Source organism: Mesoplodon densirostris, chromosome 5 (assembly GCF_025265405.1).
Source record: "Mesoplodon densirostris isolate mMesDen1 chromosome 5, mMesDen1 primary haplotype, whole genome shotgun sequence".
In the NCBI taxonomy this organism is placed as follows: Eukaryota; Metazoa; Chordata; class Mammalia; order Artiodactyla; family Ziphiidae; genus Mesoplodon; species Mesoplodon densirostris.
The window spans coordinates 124,916,386-124,930,638 of NC_082665.1; the positions used below are offsets into that span (position 1 = coordinate 124,916,386).

The window sequence follows — 14,253 nt, forward strand, 5'->3', positions numbered from 1 at the left end:
AACGGGGGTGCCAGAAATTCTGTGCAAGTATATAATTTATCATCACAGACATAAGCGACTAAACACAAAATTACACGTGGAAGTAAAGTTCCAAAACCGGTCTATTATTTACTGCAGCCAGAACCATCCCAGTTTTATCTAATTCTTTTTTTTTCTTCAACATAGTCCAGCAGGCTTTTTCTCCCAGAAAATTTCAACCTGGAGTGGGATTCCCTTTGCAACAGTTGAAAACTGTTCAACTCATTTCTAGACTTAGTCATTGCACTTAAGCAGAACTGAAGTGTTCACGTTGTCCGTGCCCAGGAGCTAGTGGCAGGGCACCTAGCTGCTGTGTGGTGCTCTCAGGAAGCTCAGGGGATTTGAGTTCCAATGAAGTCAAACAGGAACTGTTCCCAATCAACATTTAGCCAAGACATATCAACCAAATCTTCTTAGTGATGTGAATGCTATTTTAATCTTTCTCGGCTTACTTAAAGGGAAAAAGAGTTTGAGGTTAAAATAGACCCGAATCCGGGTTCAGATTGTTTTGGGGGAGAGGACCAGCCAAGGGCAACATCTGATTTTGTACCGCTGTGCCCGTCGCCACAAAGCAGTGGACAGGAGTTGTTCATTGGGAAGAAAAGCCACCACACCAGAAACAAGTGCAACACACCTGGACAATGATTAAATACCCCTATAATGCTTGAAATTTGTTGAAGCAAAGGAGAAGTGTAATTCAAAACTAAAGCACATTCTCTTTGGGATGATGGCAAAGATCTGGAAGAGACTGTGGCGCTGGGTGCACAACAGTGTGAATGTAATTAAGGCCACTTACAAACTGTCCAAATGGCATATGTTATGGTATATATCTTTTACCCCAATTTAAAAAATGTAAAAACAACAAAACTAAAGCAAAACAATCTTTCATCTATTCCTAAGATTGGCAGACGTATATTATCATGCCACACAGAAAAACAATGAGCTACAACACACTGGCAACTGCCTCCTTGATGCCAACCCACCACTGCTTTGTCCTTACCCGCCGACAGCACAGTCCAGTCTATGCTGGATAATTAATTCATATGATGATTACCTGACCCAAGGATAAGTAACATGGATTGATAATGAGAGACCAAGATCTCACCCAAAGTAGGTAATCTGATGGTCCTCTGATGCAAGAAAATGGTTCTCTTTTCAGATTTTCTTCTATATTCTTGTATCTTAGCAAAAGAAGAGGAAGGAGAGACAAAAACCAAACACTCCAAATATCCAACATTCAAATATCCAAACATTCTTTTTGGATATTTTTCAAATGAGTAAAAATTAACTATACTCATGAAACAGTAGACCATCCCAGGGGAACATCTGTAGGACACTTTCATGCAGTCCAGCCACAGAGGTAAAACAACTGTATAAATGTAGTCAATGTAATAATTTATAAACTATCTCTATATAAAGATTCTAGATCCTATTTATTAATAAAAGAGTGTATTTTTTGTTATAAAAAGTCCAAAAGGCTTTCAAATTTATTTTTATCAGTCACTTTTTTGTGATAGTAATTACAATTGAAGTATTTATTTCTGCATGCAATAATTTGTAATATCATCTTTTATTTTTACAGTATATTGTCTGATATTCTGTTTCGTATCATCTGTTCTTACTGATTTTATATTAGGGACTTTTATATTAATGATGGAGTTTTTTTTAATGTACTGGAAATTCATATATAAATTGTATCTCATTGAAGTTCATTCCTATATATATGTATTTTTCTGATGCATGACTAAGGAATATGATTACATAGTAAAGCCAAAGTAAAATTACATATTTATTGGGTATAAAAGCCTAAATAAAATACTAAAAAATAGTTTCACAGCATAACTGTAGCTAGAGCATATCCAGTTACCTATTTTGCAGGTGTGGCCTTATTTATTAGTGTGTTTATTGTGGAATTTAATTCATTAGATAACTAACGTGGACTATAAATACACGTGCAACTTTCCAGCTGATATGAAGCAAAAAGTTGATAAATAATGCTGCAGTATAATTTTAAAAACAGAACTAGTGAGCCTTCAGGCTATTTTTTAATCATTTATTTTTGTTTATTCTGTAAAGACTATTTTCATTTGTATTTTTTTATCTATATATAAATACACTTGGAAGAGAAACAAACAGCATATTTACGAAAAATTTTGATGGGGACCAGGTTGTAACCGTTTTGAGACTGTAATTGCTTTAAAGATGGACAATACCCACTGTTTTATTACTTCTGCAACTGAAAAAAATACTACACATTCATATCATATTTAATGAAAATTAAACTTATCTCTCTGTGGAGGTAACAAGACTCTCAAAAATAACTTTTAGGTTCACTTTGCACAAAGGGGTTTTGTCACTAAGAATTTACAACACTGCAAGCTAGGGTAAAGGCATCTTTGTGGCTGGCATATGCTGTAGTTTCAGATATAAGCCAAATCTTGGGGCATTCTCAATAGATTTGAAAGATCCAACTGTTTGGCCAACAACCTAGTATGAATAAATGTACGTATGATATACATATAGCATAACATGATATATACATTCACAGATACTATTTGCATGTCATACAAGAGAATGTCACACAACTTAAAACTAGACAACCACAATTTTCATCAGAAAGTCTTTAAAACCCAGAGTTAGTGTAATAGTGTTCTATCATTAGGCAACTCCTACAAAAAAAGGATAAATGACATAGTGGGGAAAGAAGTGGAGAAAAGGTAGGAAGCCTAGATTCAGGTCTTGCTTCTTCCTCTACCAACTAGAAGAGTTACCCTTCATAAGCCAAGCAGAACCCGGTTCTGTACCTACAAAGTGCTGGAAAAGAATCTGATCATCTTTAAGACCACACACAAAAAAAGAAATTCTCTGCCCTTAAATTCAATTTAAAAAATCAAGTTCACTTTAAAGAGAATATAGAGATGTATAAGGAAATTTGTCACATGCTACATTAGATGTTTATCTATATATGAGACAGGTGTCAAACAAACAAATTAAAAAAAAAAAAAAACCACTAAGGCAAAGGGAAACCTTAACTCACCAGATTCCATCTGTTACATCTGAATTCATGCATAATTGATTATCCATGACTGGTAAGTTCTTTTCTCACTAGCCGACCACAGTTTTCTAAACATTATGTATTAAATCACTAGTAAAGTAGACTACATTTCAGAAACAGCAAGGGCAGAATAAGAATATTTTAAATGAAAAATTACATGCCAGTTAATAATAATACAGCTGACCTATGTTTAAGGGAGAGAAATTTTAATCATGTGCATATTAAATATTAATAACCTATTCTGTTATTGTTATAATAAGGTTAAGTAGGCTTCTCCATGCTTAAGGAAAGAGGGAGAACTAGGAATGCACAATAATGCAAAAAGATACAGAGACGGGAGACAGACATAAGGAAAATGTGTCAACAATAAACAAGAGGAAATGAAAAAGAAGGAAAAGATGAAGGTGGAAACTAATCTCTATGTGTCATTATGACTGCCAGAGTACTGGCAAAGAAGCAGCATCCTTTTATTTCAATTTTAATCATTTCTGAATTTTAATACCCGGCTCCTTTTGTAATTCTCCTGGCATTCCCCATATGCCTCCAACCCAGCCAAAACACCAATGTAAATGAAATGGCAGGCAACCACACCACTGATATAGCCTCCCCAAAGAACCTACCAGGTGACCAAAAGCAGAAAAAGGTATGTCTACCTTACATCCCTGAGGACCTCCAGCCAGTTAACTGGCTGAATGTTCTCTATGTTCTTTAATTTTGCAAAGAAGGACAGTAGTTAGGTAATCTACAGATAGAGAATCATTAAAAAAAAATAAAACAAGCCAGTAGTAATACAATAATCAGTGACCATCAGGGCCTGGAAAAATGAGTTTGCTCTCACTGGCACTAAAGGAGCATCACATGATTATTTAATTACAGCTCTAATTTTTGTCTCGTGGATGGCAACATATCAACAATTAATAGGGCAAATAGAGGAGACTGCTTTTAAAGAGACAGAATGTGCATGATAATGGAATAGGTCACACAGCAGTGTACTGCTTCAGGAATACTTTTCTTTGTGTAACTAACACTGTCCTGTAAAGAGCCACACACATGAAAATCAATTTAAAGAGGAAGTGTCTTTTTTAAAGATAACTTTCCTAGAATGGCCAGAACTTATCAGAATGTTTTAGATGCACCTAACACAATCCTTAAGGAATGGAGTGAAATCTTCATTAATATAAATACCCTAACTCTCAAAACATTTTAAAATAATGGATACAGCTACAATTAAAAAAATCTGTTTATGCAATTAATCATGGCTGATATTTATCCAGTGGGGTCCTGAAAAAAATCATTATTGTAGAAAAGAACAGATAGAGGTCAATCAGACTTGGGCCACATAGTATTTTTGGCCCCAGAATATCAGAAAAACCATTACATGGTAGCCTAACTGCAAGGACCTCCAGGGAGTGCTCTGTGCTTATACCAGAATAGGTTGTTACCACAACTGAACACCAAAGGACCATGAACCTAATCAGACAGACTTTGCCTCATCCTCAAGGTCAGTGAGGATAAAACAAACCCCAGTGCTACTGTCCAAAATGACAGAGCACAGAGAGAAAAAAAACACTCAATTATCCAGAACACGGGCATGTGTAGATTAAGTGTGCAGATAACCCCAGTAAAAACAGAAAATTAGAGAGGAAAGTCTTTTCCCATTAAACCATATCAGCACAAGCTAAATTCACTATTTTATTATTAATTCAGCAAATCTTTAACGAGTGCTCTCCACGCAAGACAGAACGCTAAGTGCGAAGCTTCTACTGTTTTCTATAACACAGACATGTACCTTACATTGAATTTTTTTCTTGTAGTTGAATACCTTGTAGAAATAAATAAGGGCAGCACCTAAAGATTTGTAAAGTGGGAATCCTGGTGCATTTTTAGGTGCTGTATTACAAGGTTACATGGTCAACATATCCAGGTTAACCAAGGGAGTTCAAATAGTTAACCAATTTGATAGAATTGTCTAAGGCAGGCTCAGTCCAGCTTTAAACCTCACTAGTTTCAGTCACGCATTGTTCTGCCATACCAGAAGCCAAAGCAAAAACCCAGGCTTTAGATTTGGAAAATAAAATATTCTTAGAACTGCTGCTATGATCAATTGCTCAAATGTATCTTAAATATCAGGTTACAGAGAATTGTAAGAAAACATAGCTTGGCTCAAGAAACAGTGACTAAAACGATTCCACAAAGAGTAGTACTAAGAGGTGCTAAATCAACTCAATAAGCTTTTAATGGCTTATGTTGGCCAAAGTCATCACAAAACAAAAATGTAGGCATCTCAAAATACAATGTGGGAAGGCTAAAACTACTGAGGGACACTGATTTCTAAAGCCACTGGCAAAAGTGATCAAGCCAATGCTAATTACAAAGAAAAAAAAAAAAGAAGCAGAAGAAAATTGAAAATCTTACATCCCAGTGAAAAGTTTTAAAATAAGTTGCTTTAGTAGAAAACACTCTGATAATTCTGGTCCCAAAATCTGACTCCATACATTCTAAAAGACTATTTTGAAAAGAGTCTAGCAAGCAGCAGCTTGTATGTAAGAGTATACATCATTCTTTTTAACATGACTGTTAATATACAGTTAACATGTCTCAGAAAAGGCTGTAATTAACTGTCTACTGCTCCAATAACACTAATATGTGTAGAGTATTATTAAAATACAATGACTCCTTACAAAGTAAGACTGTCATTTTTAAACTTTTAAGATAATGTTCTAAATTGTTTTTGAGTCCTCTTAAACCACCCCAAAGACAGCCCACCTCTAACAAAAAAAATTTAAAGCACAGTTATTAAAATATTGTTCCAACCTCTCACAGCCTGGAGATATCTGTCTACTATTAGAACATCTAGGTATCATTTATTTCAGTTGGTGAAAATATAGTGAGAAACACTTGGATTATTAATTCTAGATATTCTTTTAAAATTTAAAACTGTAAGCATTTGAACTGAGTGCTTTCTTTACTGATAAAATATTTTTATCAGTGAACAGGAAAAAAAGGTCTGCTATATCAAGAATGATCACATAGCCCTGTTGTTAATCCCCAGTGATTTCCATTGTCTGGTTCACTGGAACAGGAAAACTCAATTGCATTCAACATCAAACAGCTAATTATGGATACACTATATTCAAGACTATCTCAAGTTTAAAAGATATCTGCATATACTAGGTTCTATTTTATTTATAGTATTTATTACAATAAAATATCTACAACAGAAAACCTCTTTTACCTTAAAGTCCTTAACATTATAAACATTAAAAGGCCAAATTGTCTTTTGCATGCTCTTAACGGCATATCAGAAACCATTGAGTAAGACTAGAAAAGAACCTCTAGCAATCAACTCTACTATATGCCCAGCTTCCTGGAAAACTGCATCTGAAGAGTTCCCCCTCTCACAGATTACTGACTACCTTTTCTTTAAATATCTCAGGGAAAGAAGATCTAGTAATTTCTCCTGGGAGCTTTCTACCACATTTCACCACCCAGAGTAGAATTCACACTGCAGAATTTCTGTTGGTATCTGGTCCCAAATCATCTCTCGCTGAGAAAAAGCAACATCCCAACACAGAAACCTCCCCTGGACACTAAATGCTGGCCTCTCCCTGTGGCTATAGCCCTGATTCCCCATATGGAACTTTTCTGCCACTTACCCTCCAAATATCAGAGGCTGCTCTCCGAATCTAGCCCTACAAGAGAGCTCTCAAGAAGTAGTCTTTGACGAGGTGACAATGACGAAGTTCTCTCTGGCACTGCTAGCAAGGCAGAAGCATCCCCAAATGAGGTGGTTCCCAGTTGCCTGTGAAGCAGCTGGACCATTACTGCAGTTCTGAGGGTACGTCACAAATCAGGTCATAGCTCTGGGTAGAGTCCACCCACTTCACCGGGTACAACGCCCTCCATTTCCGGCACACCTGGGGGGAAGGGGTGCCGAGGAAGGGGTGGAGGGAAATGCAGGTCCACAGACATCCTAGCAAAGGCAGGACCAAGTGCAGCCTGACACCTGCTTCTTCTGCAAGCATCTCAGCTTCATTTGGGGGACCTGCACCCCTAAGGTGCAGCAACAACTTGTGCCACAATAAGCAGGCTCTCAAATGAGTGATGAGTGTAATAAAATATTGCACAGTTAAATGTTTTATCCAGCAAGGTCGTTTCTCCACTGGAAACTGAACCAACTCTTAATGTTTGATTACAAGACACTTCACTACCAGATATCAAATAACTGGACTGAATAAATTTCAGCTGAATCTAGGGACATAAATGCTGGGGTACCGGTTAACTAATTTTCATCTCTCATAACTAAACTGGATCACCGCATAAGCTAAATTACATCCTTGAGAGTCCTTTGAAAGAGGTGATGAGAATTTCTATTTACGAACCTTCAGACAGCAACAACTGTGGAAGTGATACAGAATAACTTGAAAGAATAAAAATAGGCCAATATGCTGGAGAAATGCTACGCTACTAAATCTCACCCTGAATATATATACACACAATCTGTATCTATTTACTCTGAAATGAAATATCTGATCTTAAAAAAGACTTAAAAAAAATAAACAGCAAAAGGTACCGTTGGCATAAGTTCAAAAGTACTAAATAATGTGTGTTAATGTGTTGATCACACTCTATGAAGACATCAAGTTGAAAGAGACTTACCATTGAGAATAACACTTAGGAATGATATATAAATTACCATAGTAGACACTTTTTCTTTGGGAGAGAAAGAGAAGAACCTTGTGTAACAGATTTGATTTACATGCTGTATTAAGACCACATTCTGCTCTGATGTCAATGGAACATGTGATTAGAGATTAACAACCGTGTGTACAGGATGAGTGTAAGAGCTACTTACAGAGCATACTTGAAAACGAGCACTTTCTCAAGTTAATAATAAGTTTTGGAATTCAACTTTAACAGTATTTTGAAGTTTCTAGGGGTCTCCAAAGAGAATGGGCTTTCAACTTAAAAAGAAAAACAACAAATGCATTTAGTACTGTAAAAAATTTGAAATTCAAGGTTGGCAGATTAAACAAAAAGACAAAGGAGGCAAGAATATTTTCAGAGGAAAGTTAACAGTGTTAATCAATCAATCAATCAATCAATGTGTCCCACTTTATACTCATATTTGCAGACCTCCATTAAAAACTGAAGCATTCCATCTATGGCTTGGAATAGAAGACACTTTATCAAAGTTATTATCTAAGAAATCAAATAGTTGAAGTTATCTCTTTGGAATTTTGTAGAGAGTTTAATTTAGCAAACGTACACTTGAATGTGTCTGAACATATTTGTCTTGAGGTTGCTCTAAGATGACTATTTTAAGTGGCATGTGGATTCTTTGGGGATTTGGATATTATAGTTGAAGTATGCAAAGGAAAAATGTATAATATTTCTTTCAACTGATTCTCGCAGGACAAAAATGAGAAGATAAAATGACTCTTTTTAAAACTTTAGCCACTGGGAAATGATAAGAAAACTCCTCTCGACCCCTACCCCCAACCAGAAAGAGTCTAAAGCCCTGGATTATAGTACAGGTAGATATTAAAATGGAGACAGAGCCGTTATTTAGTGGTGACAGGAATATAAATACGTGCACTAACCTATAAACCGGTATTTACTTCAGGAAGGTAAGTAATATTTTTCCTCTGATTGCTGAGCTGTCAGTTTAATGCAGCGTAAATAAACAGTAGGTGCCTGCTAGCTTGAAGTAGGAAGTGTTCATTCCACACGAGGAACAGATTACTGAAGCCTGATGCTCATCGTGCTGAAACATAACTTTCATTTTACCAGAAAAGACCTTCTACCGTGGAGGATTTTCGTGCCTGATCTATTAATTAACTTAACTCTCTTCTGTCAAAATGTAAACCAATTTGTTAAAAGCATCCCAGAGTTTTGGACTTTGAAAACCAACTGGAAACGCAAGAAGGATGACTGGTCTGTAATCTGATCACAAATGCTAAAAATGACTACTTAGTATAATAAGCAGAAACTATACAAAACCAAAAAAGACAAAGAACATATTTAAATAGAAAATTTAATCATCTCAGTTACCGAATTTACTCAAAATCCTCCTCCTTTGCTAATTAAAAGCAGCTGGCACCTTTCATATTTTGCAACCTTGTGCTACTTAGGCCTGTTCAATGTGTGTGCTTATTCTGCTCTCTGAAATATCTAAAGGTAAACCATTCATAAAAATCCGATCACATTCTTTAATTCTAATCAAAATATTACTGAACTCCCCTGAGAGAAGTGGAAAGTAGGAAGAGCAAATGATGATACCCTTCCTGACAGCATTCATGTAAAATGTGGTTTTCTTCCCATTTTCTATATACCACAAAGCTCTGACAGTATAGAGCAACTCATATTCTCCTTATACATAAGCACAAAGCAAAATATCTCCTGGCATCATTTAAGATGAGAACTTACCTTATCTAAAAAGTATAAAAGGTAATTTGGGGAGGTTTCTATTTAAAACCTGAACAAATTCTGATCATTAATCAGTGGACTGTAAAAGTCAAATGCAAAAACACCCAACATTTTTGCATCTGACTACAACAGGTCCAGACAGAGTCTGAAGATCGATTCGGTCATATGCATTTATTTTATATACTTCATCAGTCCCAAGTACGAACATGACACAAGAGTCATCTGAGACAACACGTCTTAGAAGAAAAGATGTGTTTGTGTAAAGGGCATATCTGTGTATGGCCCTTTTGGAAATTTACAGAGCAGATGAAAAACCACCAGAGTGCTTTATAGAGTCCCTGCTGTATATCCATGTTGTATTTAGCTTAACAGTGTTTGTAACCAAAAGGTTTTAACAATAATGAGGAACAAGTGCCTGTCACCTGACCTTTTAGGCCTAATTTACAATCCGCAACCTGTCACATGAAAAAAATCATTGAAAATCTCTCCCAGATATTTCAGTCTTTGCTAATTTAATGCAGACTTGCCTAACCATCACTCAGCACATCATCTTATTCAATCGCAGGTTCATATAGCTTGGCAACAGACTTCTTTGCAGAAATAAACCATTATTCATTTTGTTGTTGTTCTTGTTTAAGATGCTGAGAGACAAAAGAACTCCTTTTGTAGATTATCAACCAAAGAATATATTAATTTATTACAACAACTGAACAAAAGGCATTCCTTCGGAATACTTTTACATACAAAGAACTATTATTTATTACATATTTCAGCTTGTGGGAAAATGAAGAATGCATTGATACTGGAAATAACTATTCAGACTTTTGGAAGTTCTTTAAGTCTTCTTTCTCTGCTGATCTTTTTTTTTTTCCTGCTTCCTCCCTTCATCCCCCCCTTGTCCCCCCATACCCACCCCCCACACATTTTAGGGCACTAGTACTTTAGGAAGGAAATCCCTATTTGTTCTTTTTTCATCCATCATTTGTATTCATTATTTAGAAAGGAATACAAAATTGTGCAGTGATTCTTATTTCTCTTGTATAATCTTGTTACATGTAGCCATACTCAAATTTAACAATGCTTTGTATTTTATAGCTACTGTTTACATATTATGTATTACATATGACTGAACAACTCTACATTTAAAATATTGTTTCCATTAGGAAACATATGAAGTAATAAGTGTCAAATGGAGGTGAAGAATAAACATGCCTGGTATATTTATAAAATGTATAGTCATTTAAAATGTGCACAAATAGGATACATATTTTGCTACTGTTACATTTTATATAGAATACACATTGTCTAAAGTGTATTTAATAATGTGCCTAACCGAGTTAGTTAAAGTATTTATGTCTGGTGATTGTGTTAAACACTTGGAGAGGTAGTGAAAGATACAGCCAGTTACTCCTGCTAACTAAAGTTGAAATTATGCGCTTATTATAACCTTTTCTAACAATGTGAGAAAAACAGAGTAAATATATTAAAATTGTTCCACAACAGATGCTTAGGTTGTTAATATTTAAGATGCCTATTCATGCTATTCCTGTCTGCACATTTGTCAAAAATGTAAGCCTGAATGCTAATGTTTGCCAGCAGACTGGAGCAGCCAGTATACGAATGTACTGCTGTTCTACTAAAATAATATGCAATAGAAATAAAGGACCGCTGCTAAATCATAGCACGAGTACCACACAGCAGATTAAAGGTTTTTAGAGCAAACACCTCAACCTTGGCTTTCTCCAGTCTTACTTATTTTTTTTTCCCCCAGCTACTTCTGACGACAGAATAAATCTTAATTCCTGACAACTCAGAAAAATCCACTTTAGATTGGGTGTAAATTTCAAGAAAGTTTCAGTGGGATGAGTTACTCTGTCAGCAGCACAAACACTGTAGATTTCAGGGACTGCTTAGGACAAATCCTGACACCCAGCAAGTCGCATTTTACTCATTCTTACCCCCTCTTCTGTCCTCTTGGGAAACTCTGGTCCCCTGGCCTCCCAGGATGGAACCCCAGCCAGTCGGGGCAGAAAGGTTCTCTCCTGAGAACAGGACGTCTTTAGCTTTTCTGTCTCTTTACAACCATGTGGAGTCCAAGTCTTAACAGCATTTGCCTGGAAATCCGGAATGCTGCTGAGAAAGTTCGCCCAGGAAAGGCGCAGAGGTCCAAGCTGCCAACCAGGGCACTTTTGAGAGGCGATCCGGTGGTTGACGCTTGTAAGTGAAATTTGCTACGCTCTAATTAAGGTCAGGGCCAAAATCTCCAGCACGAGCCCTAAGCCCCTCTCCACCTTCTGGGGTCGCCCCCAAGAGTCCAGCTCGGTGGATTTCCCCGGTACGCGCCTGTCACTCCCCGGACCTGCCACCCGCCTGCTTTGTCCTTCTCATCGTGGTGGTCCAAACCCACGCTCCGCCGCCTCGGGAGCCTCGGTAGTGGAGCGCTCAGAGAAGGCCGCCACGCTCGGGTCGGGGCCGCAGGAGGGAGACACGGCGCGGACCCCGAGGCCGCACCTGTGATGTCTCTGTCCCTGCAAAGAGGGCAGCACCTCTTCCGGCCTCCAGCCCAACTCCAAACCCACATTCCCTCCAGCAGCGCCTTCAGGACCGACCTCATTACAACCGGCGAGGGCTCGAAACGCGGGCTGCCGCCCCTTTCAAACTCCCGGCTCCAACTTGAGCACCCCGGGGCCCGAGTGGCTCCCGGGATGGAGGAGTTGACACAAACTTCTCAGGCCCCTCTCCACCACTGCTCCCAACCAGCCGCGCCGGCGGGGGGCGGAGGAAGGCGCAGATGGACCGGGGAAGGATGCTGAGCTTAACTTGCGATCCGGCGGGGGAACGTTTCCACTCCCCAGCCTACTCCGCCCGGCACCCTTCTGCCAGCCCGGCCCCGGGGCGCACAGAGAGGGTCTCCCTTTCCTCGTGTGCTTCCTTCGGTCTTTTCGATCCCCCTTTTCTCTTCCCAAAGGGGTTCTATACCCATGACCTGAAGGAGCTTGTTCAGCCGGGGTCTGTCGGGCAGGTGTGTGTGAGGGTGTCCACACCCCGAGAAAAAACGAATGGCATCTTCAAGTCCCCCGTCCCGGGTGCTCTCCCTCACTCTCCCGGCCACCCCTCCGGATCCGGCCGCGAGCGAGAGAAGGGGCTCGGAAGACCCCTGTCCCCGGGCGCCCACGAGAGGGGAGCCGAGTCGCCCCAACGACGGGCACCGCGGGTGGGTGGGTGGGCGCTACGGTGAAGTTTAGATCGATTCCGAAAAAAGAAAGACAGATAAAAGGGCAGGAGTAGGGGCCAAAAAGGAAAAAGAGAGAGAGAGAGAGAGAGAGAGAGAGAGAGAGAGGCAAAGGAGCAGAACTCACTCAGGCATGGGCGTTGGGGGCGGCGGTGGCTGTCGAGCACGGCCCGAGACCAGGCGCGGCTTCCCGGGCGGGCGCGGCGGCGTCGGACTTCCGAGGCGGCGGCTTCTGCCTCTGGTGCCGCCGCCGCCGGAGCTGCGGCTGCCGCGGAAGTTAATTGCAACTTGACTTTAAGTTGTCTTCTTTTCCCATCCGAAGTGGGCGTTTAAAGGGGAGAGAGAGGCGAGGAGTGAGCTAGCGAGCGCGCGGGGCCGAGGGAAGGAAGGGGGGGGAGGGAGGAGATGTTAACGGGGGGAGGGAGGGGGCGGCGGCGGGGGAGGGAGGGGGAAGGGGCCGGCGGGAGTCGCTCTCTGCTCGGCGGTCTCGGCGCCCGCAGTCTGGAGGCGCACCGGGGCGGCCGGGGCGCCCCCCGCGGGAGCCCGCAGCAACCCGGGCGCGCATCCAGCCACAGCTCCCGGGCCGGGCACGCGGCGCCCGGGGGCTCGGCGGACCCCGCGTAGCCGCCGCCGCCGCCCGCCGCCTCCGAGGAGCGTGTGCGGCGCGAGGTGGCCGGCGGGGCGGCGAGGGCCCGGCCCGCCTCCCCGGCACCCACCCCGGCTTCTCCCCCTGGCGGTGGAGCCTTGGCGACCGCCGGCGACACTGGGCGCGCTGGAGCCCGAGCCGAGCCGAGCCCGAGTCGCCGCCGCCGCCGCCGCCGCTCCTAGGCTCCCTCCCAGCGCGCCGGCCCGGGTGTGGGGGGCAGCGGGCCGGAGGGGCGCGGGCGGACGAGGGGCGCGCGCTGCGATCGGCGCCGGAGACCGGACCCTCGGCCGCGAGGGTAAGTGTGGGCGCCTGGGGGAGCGCGTGGCGGTGCGCGGCGCGGTTCTTGACGCCCGCCAACCACCCACCCCCTCACCTCTCCCGGGCCCCCAGCGCGCGCACCCCTCCTCCAGCCGCCTGCGGCTTCCTCTTGTTGTTCGTTGTTTGGCTGGGCTTTTTTTTGGCTGGGGGGTTGGGGAGCGGGGAGCGGGAAGGGGATGATTGTAGCTGTGTGCCAGCGGAGGAGGAAGTCAGGTGAGAGGCCCCGACGCACCCCCACCCCCCGCCCCAAGCCAGCCTCCGTGGGGTGGATCGCTCCCCACTAGGGGCATGTGGGCCAGCTTTTTTCGCTCGTCAGTGTTCGGTCGAGACTATCTTTCCTAGAGGGCCTCCTTCCCTTCCAGCCTGCTCGGTGCACCTCTCTTCACCCCACACTCGCCCCGCTCAGCACCCCATCCAGGAGCGCTGCACCCCAACTGCGGAGCACGTGGCGGAAGGAGGAGGCGGGGACCCTCTTGCAGACCCCCCACGCCGCGCCCCTGCTCATTTATTTAATATCCTCCCGTCGGCAGCTGTACTTCTTTTCAACCCATTGGC

At 41.9% G+C, this 14,253-nt stretch overlaps 1 protein-coding gene across 1 annotated transcript in view; it reads right to left on the reverse strand.

Annotated features, from left to right (window-relative positions):
* The window catches only part of SATB1 (SATB homeobox 1), a 98,047-nt gene extending 85,037 nt beyond the window's left edge, over nt 1–13,010 (reverse strand). Inside the window, exon 1 of the mRNA XM_060100166.1 lies at nt 12,862–13,010. The gene's annotated coding sequence lies outside the window, so the exon portion shown is untranslated. The remainder of the gene's footprint in view (nt 1–12,861) is intronic.
* Nucleotides 13,011–14,253: the final 1,243 nt, after the last annotated feature.